The 20,354-nt window shown below is 51.6% G+C and overlaps 1 protein-coding gene across 3 annotated transcripts in view; it reads left to right on the forward strand.

Moving 5' to 3' along the window:
- Positions 1 to 5,144: 5,144 nt before the first annotated feature.
- Acan (aggrecan) overlaps positions 5,145 to 20,354 on the forward strand; it is a 61,006-nt gene continuing 45,796 nt past the window's right edge. For all 3 annotated transcript variants that reach the window (XM_074061478.1, XM_074061476.1, XM_074061477.1), the window contains exon 1: positions 5,145 to 5,532. The gene's annotated coding sequence lies outside the window, so the exon portion shown is untranslated. The remainder of the gene's footprint in view (positions 5,533 to 20,354) is intronic.

Below are 20,354 nucleotides of genomic sequence, written 5' to 3' on the forward strand. Positions count from 1 at the left end.
TAATGCTAAGTTCTCGATGCTAAATACACCAGTACTAATGCTAGGTTCTCTATGCGAAGTACAGCAGTACTGTTGCTAAGTTCTCAATGCTAAGTACACTAGTGAGTAATGAGTAAAATGTCTGCCGTCATTTCCTCTTCTATAAATGGCAGGGTTTTAACTGAAAATAGTAATCTGCTATGAACTCAGGGGAAAAAATTCAAACTGAAGCTTCGAGAAATGAGTTTCCCTAAATGTTCTCTTCAACGTCCACGTCTCAAGTGACAAGGCATGCCCCCGCCCCCGTTACTGAGTGTTTCATTAACTTACCCTGCGTCTGTTATTATTAGAACATTTCTCTCTCCGTTTGTCACTTGTGCAGTGTGAAAGGAATAATGGCACCTTTCAAATGTCCCCCGGTTCCCCACTCCCTGGCCCAGTTCTGCCACAGGAGGTTGTCCTATGTCATATTTCTAGGGGCCTCGCTTCCAGAAGGACCACAACGATCTTCACACATTACAATTACTCTCTATGGGCCGAGCAGCTTTGTGGCATCTTTTACAAAGCCAGAAAGCAGCACGCAGAAGAGAAGGTAGTCACTCGAGTCACCGGGTTTCAGGGGCCAGGAGTGGGGAAGGAAGCTAAGCCCCTTGAACTTGAAGCCAGACCTTTGGGTGATGCTGATACCCTATGGCTGTTTGAATTCTCACAGCAATTCTATGTGATAACTCCATTTTCCCACATGAAAACCAAAGACCCACAGACATTAAGGAGCTTGTCAAAGGTTCCCAGGCGGGCACTGGGACCTGCACCCCAGGCTACTGAACGTGGAGGAGAAACTCCCCTACCTCCCGCCCATTCCTGTGGCTTGAGAGAGTCAAGATTCCCTTTGGGGTGGGCCAGCTGAGAACAGCCTGATGGTTTTAATCGTCCACAAGTTTTGATGTCAACCAAAAGGTGAGGCACAGCTGAAACACAGCCATCTTTGGCCACACCAGGAGGAAGTGAATGTCCAAATGGTGAGCGAGAAAGAGTTGTCCTGGCCTCTCCTGGCTGGGCCACAGCCGGGCTTGTGCATCCAACCCTGGACACTGCGTCCACAAGCAAGCATTTCCGGAGAGCAAGGGACCAGAAGCGACCTTCCTTGGGCAATGGTTGAGGGACCTGAGGAGCTCCTGCTGGGAGTACGGCCATGAGGGGTGACATGAGAGCCCTGCTGACTAACCAGAGGCTTGCTGGGACAGACTGTGCTGCTCCAGAGAGCACAACTGTGACACTTGCCTGCACAGGGGTCTTGGGCCACCACTTCCAGGAATTCTGTAAATATCTTATATCCAGGCTTAAGGCTCATACACTGTGTCCCTGCATAAAGGACAGAAATAAGCGCTCCATGGTGATACACTGAGGTGGACTGGGAGTCAGCTCATCCTCTAAGAGTCAGTTTAATGGTGCCTAGAAGACAGTCACAAGATGCCCTCAGCAATCCTCACTCCTGCTCTCATTTACACGGTGAATGTCCCCTCCCACGCCAGTTCAGGGCTGTCGCTGTGTGACCGATAGAAAACAGTAGAAGTGACAGTGTGTGACGTCCAGAGCATTGGGGCTTCTGTGGTGGAAGCCAGCCGCCATGTCACTAGGCTACTCAGCAGCTTCACTGGGAGGCCCTTGGCCAACAGCCAACACCAACCTGCCAATCATGTGGGAGAGCCACCTTACCCAGGGACTCCCAAGTCCCAGTCAAGTCATCAGCTGACATCTGTCACCTCAAGTGACTGTCCACACCAGTGACTGAGCTCCTTCCAAACTCCTGACCCACAGGAACCCCAGAGAGGTATTAAGTGACTACTTCCATTTTGAACCACTACGTCTAGGGGACACAGCCGTAACAACTAGAATATAGACCCAGACCAGCCTAGGAGGTGACCCCAGTGCTCTGTTCCAGAACTCGGGCATGGCTCAGTCCTGTGCAAACCTGAACACAGGTGCAGAAGTAGACCATTAGTGAGCTTCCTAGAAAGTCTGCTACCAAGAAAAATGGCAAGCTTGTAAAATGTAGGATCAGAACCAAGAGGAGCTGGAGTGGTGAGCTAAATATTAGGATAATTATTAGTAGAAGCAATGATGAAATCCCACACTCACTGCACCAGGACAAGCCAGAGGAGACACAGGTGAAAAGGTCTGAATTGACTTCAGGCTCAGAATGAGTCCTATTGAGGCTGTCAGAACAGCACAAAAATGAGGGTTGTGTTAACAGAGGCATAGAACCCAGACAAAGGAGGTGAGCTCTCTCCTGGGCTGGGCCGATCACATCCATGGGATTTGTATGTTCAGTTGTGAATATCTTACTGAGGACACCAGCAATTGAGGCCATCATGAAGAAGGTTGCAAGGGGTGGGTAGAGGTCTGCTGATCGAGACAGATGGGAAAGGGCAGATAGGAGAGAAGTCGGTGAGGGCAAGAGTGACCAAATCCCTCATTTTAAATACAGAAAGATCTGTCCCCCATGGCAGGAGGCCCAGGGTGGAGATCAGCCCACTTTCTTCACTGCTGAATTCACAGTGCAGGACCGGAGGAGTGGCTTCTGCAAAAGCTCCCTGAATGGGAGTGGCCACACACCGTGTGAGGGGCGCCCATAGGGAGTGTCGTGAACTGGCGTTCTATGGGAAGGGGCACCTTCCACATCCTCTAGAGCCCTTCCCGGCCCTAAGCTTCTCTCCTGTGACTGGTGGCTGCGTAAGTAGACCCTGCTGAATGATGTCATCAAATTGTCCCTCCTCCAGCAGGTGTAGAAAACACACAGGGACCTCACCAGTGTGCAGTCTCTGAGTCATCAGGCCTGTGGTGGGCCTGGGGGTCTGAAATTCTAACAGGCCCCCAGCTGGCATACTACTCTGTAGACCACACTTTGCAGAGAGAGAGGGCAGAACTCACCAGTGACAGCAAAAGCACCGGGCAACTGTAAATCACCCAGCAGAGGAGCAATGACCAGTATCAGAGAAACCACACATGGAACAGGACTCCTGGGTTGGACAGGAAAAGTATCTATGTGCCACAAAGGGCTTTACCCCCCTTTTTTTTCCTCTTCTTTTCAGTACTGGGACTTGAACTCAGGGCCTCATGTTTGCTGGGCAGGCCCTCTACTACTTGAGCCACGACCCCCGTCCCCGAATTCCTTTTGCTCTTAGTGATTTTTCACTAGGGTCTCAAACTACATTCCTCCTGTCTCTGCCTCCTAAGTAGCTGGGATTACATACGTGAGGCTCCATGCCCAGCCAAGCTGCTTTTTTGTGACATGAATGTCCTTTGAATCTTAGAATACAGCCTTAAAGTGTCCAAACACTAATCATCCTGGGTTTTCTGAATCCTTTGGGGAAGGCAGTATGGAATCACGCCAACCTGCACTCAAATCCCTTTCCCTACCTAGGTGGCCTTGGACTCTCAGGTTCCTAGTGCGTAAGTGGAATTTGTATCCACCGGGGAGGCTGCTGAACCATGCAGCGTCAAGTGTACTGAGTTGCTAATATCTGTTCCTTAGCCTCACTACTAAGCTAGGTGATCAATAAACATTTGTCCCCTTCAGTAAAGATGAAATGCCTAATTAATATTTGTCCTCAGTTTGAATTGCCCTTCATCAACGCTAGAAGTCCTGGGATATATGTCAGATATGACACCACTTTATAGATAAGGACAGTGTGTTCTCACTAGGGTGTCAGGCAAATACTGCCATGAGAATCTGGGACCATTCCAGTAGCAATTTTAGGGATTCCTTTTTCTAGAAGGATCATGTCCCCTTCAAAACCAGATTCCATCTCATTCTTTTGGAGAGGATAGATGCTGTCATGCCCTGAAGGACTTTGGTCACCAGCGTATCAGCGTCTGCACCTTACAGACCTGACCCAGAGCAGCCAATAGACTCAGGTGGAAAGAGGGGATGTAGAGACCGGCCAGCCAGGGACACTGCACCCTCAGCTCCCCTGCCTCCATGCTTGATTGCAGAGGAACACGCAGAGAATATGCCAGGCCAGGGCCAGTCCTGCTCCCTGGGAAACTGAGCCTCTGCAGTACCCTTCCATCAAGGAAAAGCTTGGCCTATGGTCTCTGTGAAGTACCTCCCAGGAAGAAGGCACTTCTTGCCCTTCCTCATTCAATCTTTGCCCAGTGGGAGGCTCAAGAGGCATCCACCTCGTCGATGTGGATGTGAAGCACCCCAGCCTCCTCCGTAAGGACTCTGAAGACCACCAGCCAGTCTGGACTCCCCAAAAGTATTGTGGCTTAACCAGCAGCTTGCAGAGCAGACAAACATGACCTTGGACTTGAATTCAGACTCCACCTTGAATAGGCAACTCCACCACTTTCTGAGGCTCGGTTTGCACATCTTGGGGAGGGGGGGATTTATGACTTTTACCTTCCTGGGATTTTTAAAGAAACTGAATGAGATATTTGTATAAGGCAAGTGGGTTCATTTTTATTCTGTTCCCGGAGACAAAATGAGTGGCGTGCTGGAGAGGTCTTGGAACCAGAGCGGCGCTGGCGGATTCCGGCTTCGCTTGAGACGTCCTTGGTGTCCCCTGGACCCTCAGCCTTTTGCCCCAGGCTCCTGGCTCCCGGTACAGCTCCCTGCAGCCGCCTCACCCCCCTCTGTCTCCTCCCTCGCTTGCCATCCCGGGTGTATCCCACTCCCCAAAACTTTCAGCCAGCTGCTGAAATTGCAGCCAGGAGGAGGGGGCCGCGCCCTCCGCGATCGCGTCTGGCGGGGACTCGCCTGCAGACCTCCGCGGGGCGCCGCGCTGGCCGCGGACCTGGGCGCTCGGGCAGCTCCCTCCGACTGCGGAGCCGCCGACCGCAATGCAGCCCTTCCCGCGCCGCCTGCCTCTCGCGGGCCCCGGAGCTGCGGGTCGGCGCCGCGGTGGGCAGCGCTCCGCCTGCGCCCTGCGCGCCCCGCGGCTTCCCCAGCGGCGCCGGTGCGGAGCCGGGGTCCAGCGCGCTCCAGCCGCCTCTGCGCTCCCCTCCCCCTGCCCGCCGCCCCTCGGCCCCCCCGGGGGTGGGGTTTCCCTTTACCCTCGCCCCCTCCCGCCCCTCGGCCCCCGGGTGCCCTCCCCTCCCCCGCCCGCCCCTATGTATGTGTCACCGCGCGCCATGCCCGCCCACCTACCTCCCCGCGCTTCCAGAGGGGGCTCCCAGAGCTGAGGACGCGCACGGCACTGCTCAAGGTCTCTCTCCGTCTCGCTCTCTCTCTCTCTCTCTCTCTCTCTCTCCGTACCCTCGCCGGCTGGCCGGCATCTGACGCCGGTGCCAAGGCGCCCCTGGACACCTTTGTGTGTGTCCTTTCCCTCGCTCAACGGGGACTCCGCAACCCGGCCCGCTGTCGCTGCGGCCACCGCCCGAGGGGACCTGCGGACAGGACGCCAGCAGGAGGAGGGGTGCGCAGCGCCCGCGCAGAGCGTCTCCTCCGCTGCGCAGCGAGACTCGGGCCTCCCGGCCCCAGGAGTCCTCGGCCGCCTGGCCAGGTGTGCGAGACTGAAGTTCTTGAAGGAGGGAGTTCAACTCTTCAAGGTAACAGCTGTCACCTTCCCTCCAGAGAAAGGCTGTCCCCGGGGCGTCCCAAGGTTCTCGATCAGGCTGTGCGCCTCAGTGCCGGGGATGAGCTGCCTCGGTCTCCCCACTCGGGATGTGCGTGCTGGGGCTCCCGACATCACCAGCTGCATCCGCAGTGGAGTTTAGCAAACTTTTTACTGTTGCAGAGTCAGAGTGAATGGGGCAGGAGCACGCGAGTAGGGGCTCCTAGGTCCCCAGGATTAAGGAACACTAGAACCTTTGCTCCAAACTCCAGTGCGCCCTGAATACTAGGGTCTGGGAGGATATATGCGGTTGTGGAGTTGACAGAGAAGCAGCTTTAGAGTCAAGGAAACGTGGGTTCGAATCCCCGCAGTGTCTCTTTGGAGCCGGAGGAGTGCTTCCTCTTGGCCTGTGCTCTGCCAGCCAGGAAGAAGGAGGCCTCCTTGGCCAGGAAATTAACGACAACGTGGACAGGCCACCAGCAGCAGGTGCCCAAGCAGAAGCTGAGGGAACCTAGGAGTCCCACTTCCCTGACCACTGGGCTTATTGCAGGGACTCCAGGGCTCCGGAAGAGGTGGGGGACAGCTATTAACATTACCTGGGAAGGAGCTACTAATAGCTGAGCTACCCCCAAAGAAGACAGAGCAGTGCTCTCAACATAACCTGTCCGCCAAAAAGGGCACCTCCCAAGGCAGAAAGAGGACAGGAGGGGAGGACATGGGATGGGCGTGGTTCTTGCACCTCTGGATTCCTCTGCAAAGGAAGCCAATGATGGTGGAGTCAGTGGATCGCTGAATGCACATCCTAGGCTGGGACAAGCTGTGGGGGTGGGGGCGGGGGCGTGTCTTTTGGGAGACAGGATCAAGCTAGATGTTTCCATCATCAGGCTCCTTGCAGTGGTGAGCTGGGTCCACAGGGAGGGATTCAGGTCCCTGTGTAAACTCCAGTTCTGTGGGGATGGCTTACAGAAGTAAAAGAAACAAGATCCAAAGCTGAATTTGGTTAGTGCAGTGATTCTGGTCCTGGGTATTGCAGAGTGGGTGTGTGACAGTTCAGGGACCCTGGGAACACACCCACCTCATCTCACCTCATGAACAGAGAAAGGGAACCCAGAAAGATGCAAAGCTTTCTACAGGTCACAGTGACCTGGAGGCAGACAGGACTAAAGTGCAGGTCTGTGAAGTCGTAGTCTATGCCTCATCCTGATTTGAGAGTCGAGAAGTGTGGGCTCCACCTTATCTCTCTTCCTTGCTTTCTGGGTTGCCTGTGTGCCCTGGCAAGGCTGTTTAAGAGAGCCGGTGAAGATAGGTGTGCGGGGTTGACCTGGCAATTGCTGAGCCCAGAGAGGCTGCCAGGATCGGGAAGGCAATGCAGAAGAAATCCCATGGCTTGGTGGTGTGGTTGAGTCGGGGGTGTTTCTAACCTGGAAGAACAGAATTACAGAATGAACAGTCTCCCCAGTTTGAAAAGTTTTAGGTAAAAGATTTGCCAAAAGGAAGAAAATATCACTCAGAGATGCTGAAATTCCCCAAAGTGTGTTACACTTAGGTGCATTTATGTGCAGTTTCTGGTGCCAGACCTGTACTGTTCATCCTCCAATTTCTCCTAAGCAAAGGGCCAGTGTCCAGCACTCAACAAGTACTCAGTAACTGTTTGATTTTATCATCAATTTAATATTAATTAGTTTTCCCTTTCCTAAAAATTTCCATGAAAGTCATACTTAAGTACTCATGCTTCCATTGGGATTCTTTCCTTAATGTTTGAAAGCCCTCCTCTCACACACCATGCCTCACTCATCAGCTCACATGGGTGCACCCATCCCAGGCACCCCCCCCCACCCACGCATGCCACGGTGCCCCCCTCCCCAGCTGGTAAAAGGGGAACCCAAGAAAGAGCTCAATACTTGAGATGCTAGAGAAGAGCCATGATGTGGTGTGTGAATCTTAGGATTCAAATCCTGGGACTCTACACTTGAGAGGCGGGAGGATCATGAGTTCGAGGCCAACCTGGGCTACATAGTAAGACCCTGTCTCAAAAACACCCAACTCAACCATTTCCTTACGATTGTAATGAGCCTTGCTTCTGAAAAGGGGGGGAACCTCTAGGGTGGATTTTTGTGAGGATTAAAAGAGTGACTTGTCCAGCCCTCTGTAGACACCAAAACCTTGATTCCTGTCTTGTGACAGCTCCTAGGCTCCCTCTGGGTCACAAACCATCAATTCAGAATAGTACTGGTTTCAAAAAATCTGTCTTAGCCAAACTGTGTGTCTTGAAATTTGGTTCCCAAGGCCCTTCAGACTGGATGATTAGGGGACCTCAGTTGAGCTGGGGGAAGCCCCCAGGTCTCAGTTAGTCTATCTCTGCCTGCACAGGTTTTGTCCAACTGCAGGCTGTGACATCAGTTTGGTGGGGGTTTTAATGGACTAGGAAAGAATAAATAAGCTCCCCATGTAGTACAAATAAGTATTGTTTCTGGAAAGTAATTTCTGTCATGTAGTTTGCAGCCCTCTGTGAACATATGCGCTCATCATGTATATGTATATATGCAAATATATACAAATTAGATATTTGCATAATGTGTTTATTATTGTAAGTTGTAGTAGAAAAAGTGTGAAAGACACCAGTCACAGCCAGGCATGGTAGCTATGTCTGTAATCCCAGCACTGAAGCATGAAGATCATGAGTTCAAGACTAGCCTGGGCTACATAGCAACACTCAGTCATATAAAACCAAGGGCTGGAGATGTGGCTCAGTGGTAGAGCACTTGCCTGGCATGTGCAAGGCTCTGGGTTCAATCACCAGCAAACCCCCTCCCTACCTCCCAAAAAAAAGACACATGGTGTCAATGGTGTGTCTGTCTCTGACAAATTCCCTCCTCTGGCTCCAGGTGGCAGGCCCCGGGTGTCCTTGCTCCTGCCATCCCAGAACCTGGCCTGCGTCTGGAAGGGAAAGCAGCTGGAGGTAGAAGCTAGGATGGGGATGAAAGACAAGTTCAGGAAGGAGGACCCAGATCAGAGAAGAAGCCAGCGTGGGGACAGCTTTGCTTGTAACCAGAGCAGAGAGGGGACCAGTAAAGTGCTGTCCTGGGGAAGGCACATCTCAAAACAGGAATGTTCCTCTCCCGCTGTCTCTGGGGCCAGGGCTTGGGGCACTAGGAGCTTTATTGAGGCTCCTTCCCTAAGGAAGCCTTCTTCCATGGAGAACTGGGGGGCTGTCTCCGTGCCATCGCTTTTGGGGGTGGCGTTCTCCTTCCCCAGACCAACAGGACACAGTTGGAGGAGTCTGCAGAGGAAGGGTCTGGGGGCAGGGCTGAGCCAGGCAGGCTGGAGCAAGACAGGAGCCAGGAGAGAAGAGGACCAGGGAGAGGGGAATTTGTAGGGAAACCAGTAAAATGGTTCCTTTTTTCAAAAGTTGAATCCAGGGCAAGAACGGAAATGGTTCGGTTTACTTTTAAAAACTCAGAGCCTCCTTGTACGAAGCCAAGTGCGTGTGTGTGCGTGCGTGTGTGTGTGTGTGTGTGTGTATGTGTGCGTGTGTGCTGGAGGGCGGGCCTGTGGCCTGGCTGGGGTGTGTGAGAGGCGACTTCGCTCCCTCTCAATAGCTTACAGTGTATCTAAAGTAGCTTTTTGTTACTCCCATGAATAGGTGGATTTGGGGAGTGTGTTGCTGGGCATCAGGATTTGGCTATTTGGTTACCTTTGAGGTTACATGTTTTCCTTTTAAGACATCCACCCAAAAAAGGAGCCATCTCCCCTGAGTAGGGTCCATTTTGCAGGGAACAGTTTGCCTGTTTCTGTAATTGATTTGACTTGAGGGGCAAGGGGAAGAAGGAGAAGGAGAAGACTAGGTAGGACTGGCGACAGCCACCCTTCAGTCCCCTGGTCTCTGGCTGTCACCAGACCACAGATGCCCAGGGTCTTTAGAACCTGTGCTGGCCTTCATTCTAGAAATGACAAAAGGAACTGAGCCCAGAAATCTCCTGCTTTCTGTGCCCCAGGCCCCTCCAGAGCAGATGGGTGAGTATCTGTATAGGAATCTGCTGGGCGCTGGGCGCTCAAGCCCATAATTACTCAGCAAGCAGAGATCAGAAGGATCGAGGTTCAAAGCCAGCCCCGGACAAGACCCTATCTTGAAAAGACCCATCACAAAAAAGGGATGGCAGTGTGGCACAAGAGGTAAGAGTGCCTGCCTAGCAAGTGTGAGGACCTGAGTTCAAACCCCAGTGGAATCCCGATCTTCAGGTCCATCCACAGAGACTGTTCATTCAGTCATTCGTTCTTTAGCACCCCATGCTATGTGCCAAGCCCTGTGCTAGTTGTGGGGATCACAGTAGTAGTAAACCAGTTCACTCTTCCTGCTCTCCGTCTAGCGTGGCAGAGGGGCTGTTACCAACTTAACCCTGACCCCTCATTTCTATAAAGCAGTGGTTCTCCACTGCGGGCTCTTTTGCCCCTAGGGAACATTGGGCTGTGCCTGGAGACATTTTATATTGTCACCATGTGAAAGAGGGATACCAGGGATGCCAATTAACACCTTACAATGTACAGGACAGCTTCTCCATCCCCCGACACACCACCCAGTACAGAATTATGCAGCTTAAATGTCAGCAGTGCCAAGGCCTCGCCCAGCTGTGTGCCACAGAAGAAGACCGAGTGAGAGCACAAAAGGAAGGGTTAGGGAGGCAGTGAGAAGTAGGCAACAAATGGAAAGGGTGGTGGGGCCCAGTACAGTGATCCATTAGAAAGAACTTGGGCTCTGGCAGTTCAGATCTGGGTTGAAATCCTAGCTGTGTGTCCTTGGGCTGTGCACTTACCCCCTCTGAATCTGTTTCTACATCTGCGGAATAGACATGTGGGGGCATTTGCAGAGAGGGCTCAAGATAAAGCAAAGAAAGAATCTAGCACCAGACAGACCTGCAGTAAAATCACAGCTGTTAATATTATCTTTGAGGCTTTTCAAGGTCCTGCTATGGAAAGTTACAGCATCCACAGGTGTGGACATGTGACCGCCAAGCCAGAGAAGGTTTGGGGCAGGGTTGCCATAGCAATGCTTCTGCCGGAGAGGGGAGAGAGAGTGGTGGTGTGAGCACCAGCCCCTACACACAGCTCCCAGCAAGGAGTGAGAAGACAAGGAGGGCGTGCTCAGGTGAGAAGCCTGAGGTGTCCAGCGTGTGCAGGAGGAGCATCGCTGGCCTTAGAGGCACAGGAACTGGGTGCCAGCTGTGTGGCTAAGGGGAAGTAGCTTTGCCTTTCTGGCCTTGAGTTCCTTATCTGTAAAATGGAGACACTAAGGCATGCCCTCATAGGTCAAGATCCAGTGAGAACTCACTGTCTGTGAAATCCCTTGTGGGATGCCTTGAAGTCAAGGCAGGGGCCTTTCATAGCTGGTGTGCACCGTGCCTACCCCAGTGTCAAGCACATACAGTAGACTAGTAGAATGAATGCATGAACGAATTAACAGACCATTGCATTCCAAATTCCTTTCAGTTCCTGACAAGGAGAGGACTGGTAATACCCAGATGGCCACTCCTTCGCTTGGCCACTTCTCCATCCCTTGCCTAAAGAAGCAGGGGCCTCTGGTTCCCTTGCAAGTGCTGGATCTCACTACAGCCGTGGGCATCAGCACCCTCTGGAGGTCATTTAAGATACAGCAGTTGTGCTGTATCTCTTCCCCTCCTCTACCCACCCCATGAAAGTGGAAGAAAGCTCAGCTACTGAAAAGAGGACTGAGTCAGGATCCCGAGCCAGGAGACTCGTGTCAACACATCATTCAGTGCCTCCCTTTTCCTATCTGTGCGATGGAGTAACGACAAATTAAGGCCCAAAATGAAAGCCATCAGCCACATGGGTGGATTTCGGGAAATCACATGCCTCCTTTTATAGACTGGTGCCATTAGAGCAGAAATGGATTTAGGGGGTCATCAGACTGTCTTCTTCATTACACAAGTAGGGAAATGGGGGGAGACAGACACAGTGGCTTTAGCCTGTGCTTCTGTCACTCCACAAGCTACATGCAAACCGGTAAAAGTTGGTGGCACATCCCAGAAACACTGTCATCGAACGGCATCCTGGCAGTTCTAGAGTCACTCACCATACACTCTTTGGGCCACCTCTAGCTCTGTTCTCCATGTCCTCACTGGTTCCAGGACCACTTTGGGGAAGAAAACCTTTCATTAGGGATGTCCAAGCAAGGAGGGACCCCATATCTCATTCACTAGAGAGCCTGACTTCCTGGATCCAGCCACCACACTGGTCACATGTAGCGGGATTTTGCCCAGCAAAGCCTGGCCTGTTGGCTTGACTTCCCCCCTCCTTTCCTCTTCCACCCAGGGCTGCCTGACTTCCTCACCCTCCAGTCTCTCACTTCTCCCAGCAAATGCAGACTGCTCTGGGGAACAGCTGGACTTCAGGATGACTCAGGGACCTAGTGGATGTTTTTCAGCTTTATAAGACACTAAAAAGGGAGCCCTGGTGACTGTCATGAGGGTGGCCTTCAGTCCTCGAATTAGAAGCATCTGGGGAGTGCTTGAAAAATGCATGTGCCTGAGTCCTAATACCCTCCTCCCACTCCAGAAAATTGGCCTCAGTGGAATTGGAGGGGGGTAGGAATCTGGTTTTCAGAATCACCTGGGGTGATCACAATTCATTCTGGCTTGTGAACCCCTAACTCAAACCTGAAACAGTTTCTGTGGGTGCATTTGGTTCTAAGCCCTTCCCTCAAGTCCTATGTCTTGGGGTCACTTGCCCTCTCTTCTCTGTGGGCAGAACTACAGCCTTTGGCCTCCAGTTTGCCCTTCAGCGGAGTAAGAGGGTCAAGACCTGCTTCCCCTGTCACCGCTCTGCTGCCTGAGATTGTTCCCTGCCTCTTGACCTTGGGTAAAGGTGCATTTGTCCCTAGGGGCTATGCCAAGTTTCCCCAAAGTGGCTTCGACAAAACATGCATTCTAAAGACAGCTATAGGCATTGCACCTTAAAATGGGTCTCGTCTCCCAGGAAAATTCAGAGTTGCACGGAATTAAATGGGTCTGTTTGCTTCAGGGCTCTCCATGTACTGAGAGGCTGGAAATCTCCACCAAGATTCCCAGACAGAATGTGACCGGGGGCTTTTTTCCTCCTCCGGGAGATTGAGGGACTCAGTTTGCTGATCTAGGCGATTGGCCAGGGCCGATCCTGCAGCAGGAGGAAGGCTGCCACATCAGGGCTTAAGGGAAAAATCCTGGGGGAAAAGGAGGCCAGCAGGCCGGTTTGAAATCCTCTAGTTCTAGAGCAGGGCTGGCCCAGCTGCCCTTTCCCAGCTCAGAGGTGGCTGGCTCAGCCTCTTCTCCTCACATCAGCGACCTTCTATTTAAAGGTGGGCCAGGCTGAATGCTCATCTTAGTTCCTTTTTTTTTCCTAGATCTAAAGAGAGATGGAGCATTTTGTATGGGTCACTACAGCAGCCTAGCCCCCTCAGCTAAATGCCACCACTGAAGGATTCAGGGGACACCTCTCTCTCCATGTGAGCCCAAAGCCTAACCCACTTGCTTGTTGGGCGACTCTAGGGGGCATTATCTCTGGAAGAGATCCAGCAAGGAGGTGCCCTGCTGTCTCTGGTCAGCTCTGGACATCATCCACAACACAGGCCCACTGGACCCAGCAGGGGCTCTTTCTCCCCTCCCCCTGCCCTAGGCCATCAGCTCATTCTGAGATTCAAGCTTGGTTCCCAGACCCAGCCTACACTGGCTTCTGCTGTGACTTGTTTTGTTGGTGCTTTAGCAAAGAGAGAGTCTGACTGTTTAGATGGCCTGAGCCTGGCTACTGAGGGACAGGAGTGCTGAGTCAGGCTGGGGTGGGGATCGGGGTGGTGGAGGGGGGCTGCTAGATGAGAGCCCAGGCTTCCTAGTTCTGCCCTAGGCCCTCCCACTACCCTCCTCTTGGGAGATCCACCTGCCATCTCAGATACGTAGGGGCTCCCTGTTCACCCACAGCTGAGTCAGCAAGATTCTTGCATATACCAGATAAGGTGCAGACAATGTGTAGTGGCTGGAGAGATGTAACTGTCACCTGCTCCTCAGTCACCACAAGTCCTGTGTGGATCACCTGCCCTTAGATATGCAGAACAATTGATAATCAAAGTCATCTGTGCCCCAGACATTGCAAAGGCTCTCAGAAGGCCTTAGAGATGGCCTGTTACACTTACAAATCCAGCCCAATCCCCTTGTGTGCCCCAGTGGTTATCAGGAGTAATTCCTATCCAATGCCCTTTCTTCTGTGACTCCCCTCCTGCACACCCCTTCCCCACTTCCTTCCAACCTCAGGATCTTTCTCTTCTCTGTTTCTCTGTCTGGATGTTCTTCCCACTTGGCTTTGCATGACTGGTTCATTCAGGTTCAAATGTTCCCTCCCTGGAAGCCTTCTTTTTGTCATATGGACTTAAAGAAGACAAACACCTCTACCCCACACTTTATTGCATTTTTTGTAGCTGATTACTATCTGGAAGTTTCTGGCTGGTTGGTTTCCATGGTGGCTGTCTGTTCCCTTCCTGGCCCCAGTCGTTTGTTAGATAGACAAATAACTTCAGTCCAGTGCTTTTCAAACTGTGCTCCAGGGAGTCTGGAGTGCGGGTGGGGAGGGGCTATGAAGCCCCCAGGAGAGGTGTATTGAGAGAGGCAAAGCCAAGTCTGGGGATCCCTGTTCCAGATTCAGAACAACCCAGTTGTCTGTCTTTTGAAAGCCACTGATAGGTTGTACTCTGTTCTTACCATAGATGAGAAAACTGCCACCCAGAAAAGAGTATGTTCCCATCCTGGCCACAGCTCAGGGACCCTGCAATCAGAATGGCCACCCGTGGGCCAGCTCATGTTCTGCCATCAGTGGGAGGCACCAATGAGCCATGGAGGAGAGGGATGGTCACCTTGTACGCCTCCCCTCCCCCATCTTTCCGGCTCCCTTTAGCAGTTCACCAGGAGGCCAACATCATGGGGATTGTAGACACTATCAGGAATCAACTCGTATTTCAGGTCGTTGTCGTTGTTGGGGTCTCAAGTTCTATCACTGGGTTACCCAACATGTGCCGCAGGCCATCTTTCAGTCAGCGGCCTTTCCATTTTTCCACTACCCTGTGGCATGGTGGGAAATAGGCCAGGCACAGGGAATAGGATGGAGATAGGGTGTGATTTACCCACGGCGTGGAGCTCAGAGTCCTGGTGCTTCTGTAGACCTCAGAGAGCCGCTTTTCTCACTGTCTGCGCTGCATTAGGACAGCTTGCTCCAGCCTCATCAGTATCTGTCTTTAGGCTCCTCCCCCTCCAGCCTCATCTGCATCTATCTCAGGCTCCGCCCCCTCCAGCTTCATCTGCATCTATCTCAGGCTCCTCCCCCTCCAGCCTCATCTGCATCTATCTCAGGCTCCACCCCCTACAGCCTCATCTGCATCTATCTCAGGCTCCTCCCCCTCCAGCCTCATCTGCATCTGTCCTCTGGCTCCACCCCCTCCAACCTTAACATCTGTCGTCAGGCTCCGCCCCCTTCAGCTTCATCAGCATCTATCTTAGGCTCCTCCCCCTCCAGCCTCATCAGTGGCTCCGCCCCCACCAACCCTGGACAGAATCAAGGTGGAAACTCCAGCTCCGTCTGTCTTTGTTCAGCTCTGATAGAGACTCTAGCACACTGTCTCTCTCCTCCCAGCTTGGCATTCTAGTGACTTCTATCACTAAGGGGTAACAAAAGAATCCAGACAGCCCACTGTCTTCCCGCAGTAGATGAGGCAGAAGGGCTCCATGTCCAGTGTGGCCTCTCCACTAGCTGTGTGACTTCAACAGAGTCAGTGAGTCTCACTGTGCCTCAGTTTCCCTATCCGTGAATTGGCTATAATGATTCTCACCCCATAGGGTTGGAAGGGTAAAACACCTCACAGGACAGGTGTTGTCAAAACAGCAGCTGCTGTTAATCCTGAAGAGCCCTGGCCCCATTCCTGTATCTCAGAGCCCAGCCTAGTGTCGGATGGTCCTGCATCAGCTGCGACCACCTCCTCTGGCCCAAACTGCCGCTCCTCACTATTTTCCTGCCCACTTGGGCTCTTAAGATAGTCTTGCTGTCTTAGAACAAGAAGGGATCTCAGGAATGCAATGACAAAGTTAGGTTTGGCTCCTGATAGGACTGATAATTGTGGCAGACCTTGCTGTACCCAGGGTCCCCACCATTGTCCCTCCCATCACGGTCCATGTGTCTTTGACGCACAGACTCCAGTCCCTGTAACTGTCAGCTAGAGTTGGGGTTGATTTTTCTCCTGTGATTGCCTTAAACATAGATTTTTTTTTTTTTGAAAATAGATTTTTAAAAGGATATAAAATTTCATTTTATTTTTAGAAATATTTTCCTTTAAAAACTAATAAAAGACATAGAAGGTTTAGAAAATATAAACACTCAGGATGGAAAAAATGAAACTCTATTCTGAACTAACCACCCAAACAGAGATAACCGGAAAGAAAAATTGCTTTCCTTTTTCCATGAATAGACACAAAAATAAAATCCAAATGTATCCTCCATATTATTTTGCAGTTGCTTTTTGTGCTTACTTAAAAGGGGAGAACATGTTCCTGTGCAGTGAATGGTTTTCCATTCTTGTTGGGTTTTTTGGTTTGTTTGTTTTTTGCAGTATTGGGGTTTGAACTCAGGTCTCACACTAGCTAGACAGTAGGCACTCTACCAATTGATCCATTCCACCAGCCCTGTTTTGTGATGGGTATTTTTAAGATAGGGAATAGGGAACTATTTGCCTGGGCTAGCCTTGAACTGTGATCCTCCTGATCCCTGCCTCCTGAGTAGCTAGGATTATAGGCATGAGTCACCAGCACCTGGCTTGGTTTTCTGTTCTTGAATATTCTATGTGTTAGGGTCTTTGCTAGACGCAGTAAGGGATACCATGGGCAGAATAAAAAGATTTCCCTGCCCAAAAGGAGCTCAGTGTAGATGGGAGAGAGATCCGTCCACAGAGAAGGCTCCTGCAGTGGGGGCCAGGGAGCCCCCAGCTCTTTGCCCAGTTTTGCTGATAACACAGCAAATGTTCCCATCAAAGGAAACCAGCCCAGCCACAGGTGTTCCTCCTGGTGGGTATGAGTTCCCATAAACCAAAGACTATAGACCCAAATTTGCTTCTCTGAGTCGGCCCCACTTCTTTTGTTCTTCTCATGATGTGAGCGTCTTGAGGCACCAAGCTTGTGCCTGGTGTTTCTCCAACAATGCGGCCCTTGAAACCAACCAACTAATCCATCTGCTGCTCATATAAAGGACAAAAGTCCATCAGATGTGGTGGTGCATGCCTGTAATCGCAGCTATTCAGGAAGCAGAGGCAGGAGGACTGAGGTTGGAGGTCAGCCCTGGCAAAAGTAGCTAGATCCTGTCTTAAAAGCAAAGTAAAAATAAAAGAGCTGGGAGTGGGGGTGTGGCTCAAGTGGTAGAGCTCTTGTCTAGCATGTGCAAGGCCCTGGGTTCATACTCAGTACTGAGAGAGAGGGAGAGAGAGAGAGAGAGAGAGAGAGAGAGAGAGAGAGAGAGAGAGAGAGAGGAGAGAGGAGAGAGGAGAGAATAGTCCAACACAGCAATCGTTAGTTGTGGGTTGTGGCTATTCTGGGCTCACTGGGAGACACCATGGGGGTCTCCAACATGGCGCCTTCTTAAGACATTTTCAAGGAAATTTTTGTTTGTGCCTGGCTTCTGCCTTGTTTGGCACTGAGAGGCGACGCTCATGGAAGTGCAGCTCCTCTGGGGAGTGCGTGACGGCATCCCCTGCTGTGCAGGGTGCTGAACACAGTGTGACAGTTTGCTTCTGTATATAAAACACTCCAGAAAAGATGGAAGCCATCCACGTGGAGTAACACACAACGATATCCAGAGGCTATGGTGCAGAGGGCTGTGTGCAGGAGGTGAGGTGGTCATCCAATTCACAGAGACAGAAAGAAGACAGGACCCGGGAGGAGGGAGAAAGGGGCTGTTGTTGAGTAGATACAGACTTTCCATTCTGCAGGATGCAGAGTTCAGAGATGGATTATCAAAAATAAGGAAAGCAGGCTGGCAGAGTGGCTCAAGCAGTAGAGTGCCTGCCCAGCAAGTGTGAGGTCCTGAGTTCAAACCCCAGTACTAAAAGAAGAACAGAAAAAAAGGAAAGCTAGCTTTCTTGTGAGGTCAATGCCCTTGAGGAATCAGGCTAGGAGGAGGCCCTAGAAGGCAGATGTGTCAGGACAGCTGCTGTGGTGTCCTGCTGGGAGGTACTGGACCCTACAATCTTGACAGCCTCTCAGGGCTCAGTGACACAGCCAGACAAGCTGGCAAAGGACTGGAACATGGCAGAGACAGCTGGAAAGGTGAGAGGCAATGGGAGGGGCCATTTTTCAGGGTTTGTAGCTCTTTGCTGACTGTTCTGGGAAAGCTGGGATTCAGAGAGGGTTGGGGAGGGGGGCTCAGAGAGCAAGTCTGCCTCTTTGGGGGTAGGTCTTATTCTACAGTCTAATTAACTTTGGTCCTTTGCATCAAACTCTGAAACTGAACTCAATCCAAGAACCATTCTATAGCAGGTGCTCAACCAACATCTGTGAAGCCAAATTTGAGGGGGGCTGTAGTGCTGGGGTGCGCCCCCATGGCCTCCCTCATGCTATGCAAGCTCTACTTCTGAGCTACACACCCAGCCCCTTAACCCATGGCTTAAGTGAAGCTGGGGCCACAGGCTGTCAAAGACCCTTTAGTAACTAGAACACACCTCTGGGGGCACCATCTTGGGCACGTAACCCCATTCCTGGCACATAGGTGGGAAGCAAGGCACTGGCGGATATATTTCATGGCCCTGCCTTTAGGATCAGAGCAATTTGGGTTTGCACTCCAGCTCTACCACTCCCTGGCTGTGGGAGTTGAGGTGAGTTATTTACTACCACCGCCCCCCAGCCTCTTTCCCCTCCGTCCTAAAATAGGACAAGTAACATTGTCCCCCTCCCAGGACTGTCAGGCACCTTGAATGCATGTTGAGGACTTTATGCGGTAGGCCACTCAGCAAAGATACCAGAGGCTGTGGCTTCCTTCTGGCACAGCCTTGTGACCCGCTCATTTCTGTGCAGCAATGAGAACCTTCCTGTTACCCAGAAGATGAAGCTGCATGAGGGAGACTCTTGGGGATCTGGCCCAGTTTCACTTCTAGCCTCCTTGATACTGCACCACTTGGATCCACTGCTTTCTCCATACCTTTATGCATGCAACCCTTTCCTCTTACAATGCACTTTCTCTACTTCCACATTGCACCTGTCAGTCAAGGATCAGCTCAAATGTCACTCCTTCCCCAAGTCTTCCAGACAGACAGATGCAGCTTCTGCATGCCCTCATGTCCTGGAGCTGCCCTTGAACTCTCATTAAGGAAGGATTTACTATCATAGCTCAATCCTCCCTGAACAGTGAGTCCCTGGGCTACCTCCACAGCTGAGCCATCTAGAGAGCCCCTTGGCACTGTGACACAGACAGCCATGTGGAGGGTGTTCCACAGAGGAACAGAGGGAAGGAGGAGGGCCTAGAAGTGCTTGGAACTTTCCTGCCACATGAAAGCTGTAGAGAATGATGTGCCACTGAGGGAATGGGTTGTCGCTGAAGGGTGACGGTGGGATGTGGAGGCCTTGTCCACTCAGCCAATGCTGATCCATCCTGGACAGGACATGCTGGCATGGAACAGAGAAGGCGCCATTTGGGGAGGACCCCAAGACCACACTCTGGGTCACTTCTTTGCTGGAGGGACTCACAAACTCTGTAAAGGCGGTATACCCACAGCTATGATTAACCACAGCGAAAGCATATAAACCTCAGTCAGCAAAGGAGGAGGGGTCCCAGGGAGACCAGCCACAAGCTCCCTGTCATGCTGGAGTCATGCAGATAAAACTTATTTCTCCCACAGCAATGTGTGCAGCACACACAGTGTCACTAACCAGGGAAGCTCACCCATGCCTCAAAATCTAAGGCTTTTATTGGAGGCTGACCATGGAGACATGACTGACCTTAGTCTCCAACCCATCCAGAGGTCACACTGATACCTCATGACCCAAGACACCCACCGTAAATCACAGTTAGCATAGGCTGTCTGGCTTGTCAGGGTCCCCAGGAAAATAGACACTCTTATCGGGCAGGACATTCCAAGAGCTCAGAGCTTAACTCCTGAGAGCTAGGGAAAGGGCCAAATCTTTCTTTAGGCAAAGTCGATCCTTTATTGCATGGAAGGACAGCTCTGTGCATACCCTAAAATGATACACAAAATCCCATAAGCATGGGCAACATGTCCTGACAACTGGGCCTATGGCTCCCATTGGCTTTCAAAGAAAAATATGGCCCAACAAGCAGTAAGTAGATGTTCTCTGTGAGGTGCTTCCTAGCCTTGGGAATCAGATTAGGGTCCAAAGAAGGAGGTCCGACTCCAAATAACCTACTTCCTTTCTTACCCTTGACTGGATCGCAGGACTAAACTCCAAGAACCAAAGCATCTGATTCAAAAGTTTAAGGAACTGAGTGCCTTATCCCTCTCGTTCTTCCCGCTGCGTCCCTCCCCACGGCCTCTTGCAAGCAGGAGTTCCCACCAGTACCCTCAGCTCCCAGAAGCCTTTACCAAGGTTGCTTTTTTGTTTGTTTGTTTGAACCCAGGGTCTCCACCTTGAGCCACTCTGCCAGTTTTGTTTTGTTTTTGTGATGGGTATTTTCCAGATAGGGTCTCACAAACTATTTGCCCAGGCTGGCCTCAAACCACAATCCTCTTGATCTCTGCCTCCTGAGTAGCTAGGATTATAGGCATGAGCAACCAGCACCCAGCCCAAGATCGCT

Source organism: Castor canadensis, chromosome 19 (genome assembly GCF_047511655.1).
Source record: "Castor canadensis chromosome 19, mCasCan1.hap1v2, whole genome shotgun sequence".
Taxonomy (NCBI): Eukaryota; Metazoa; Chordata; class Mammalia; order Rodentia; family Castoridae; genus Castor; species Castor canadensis.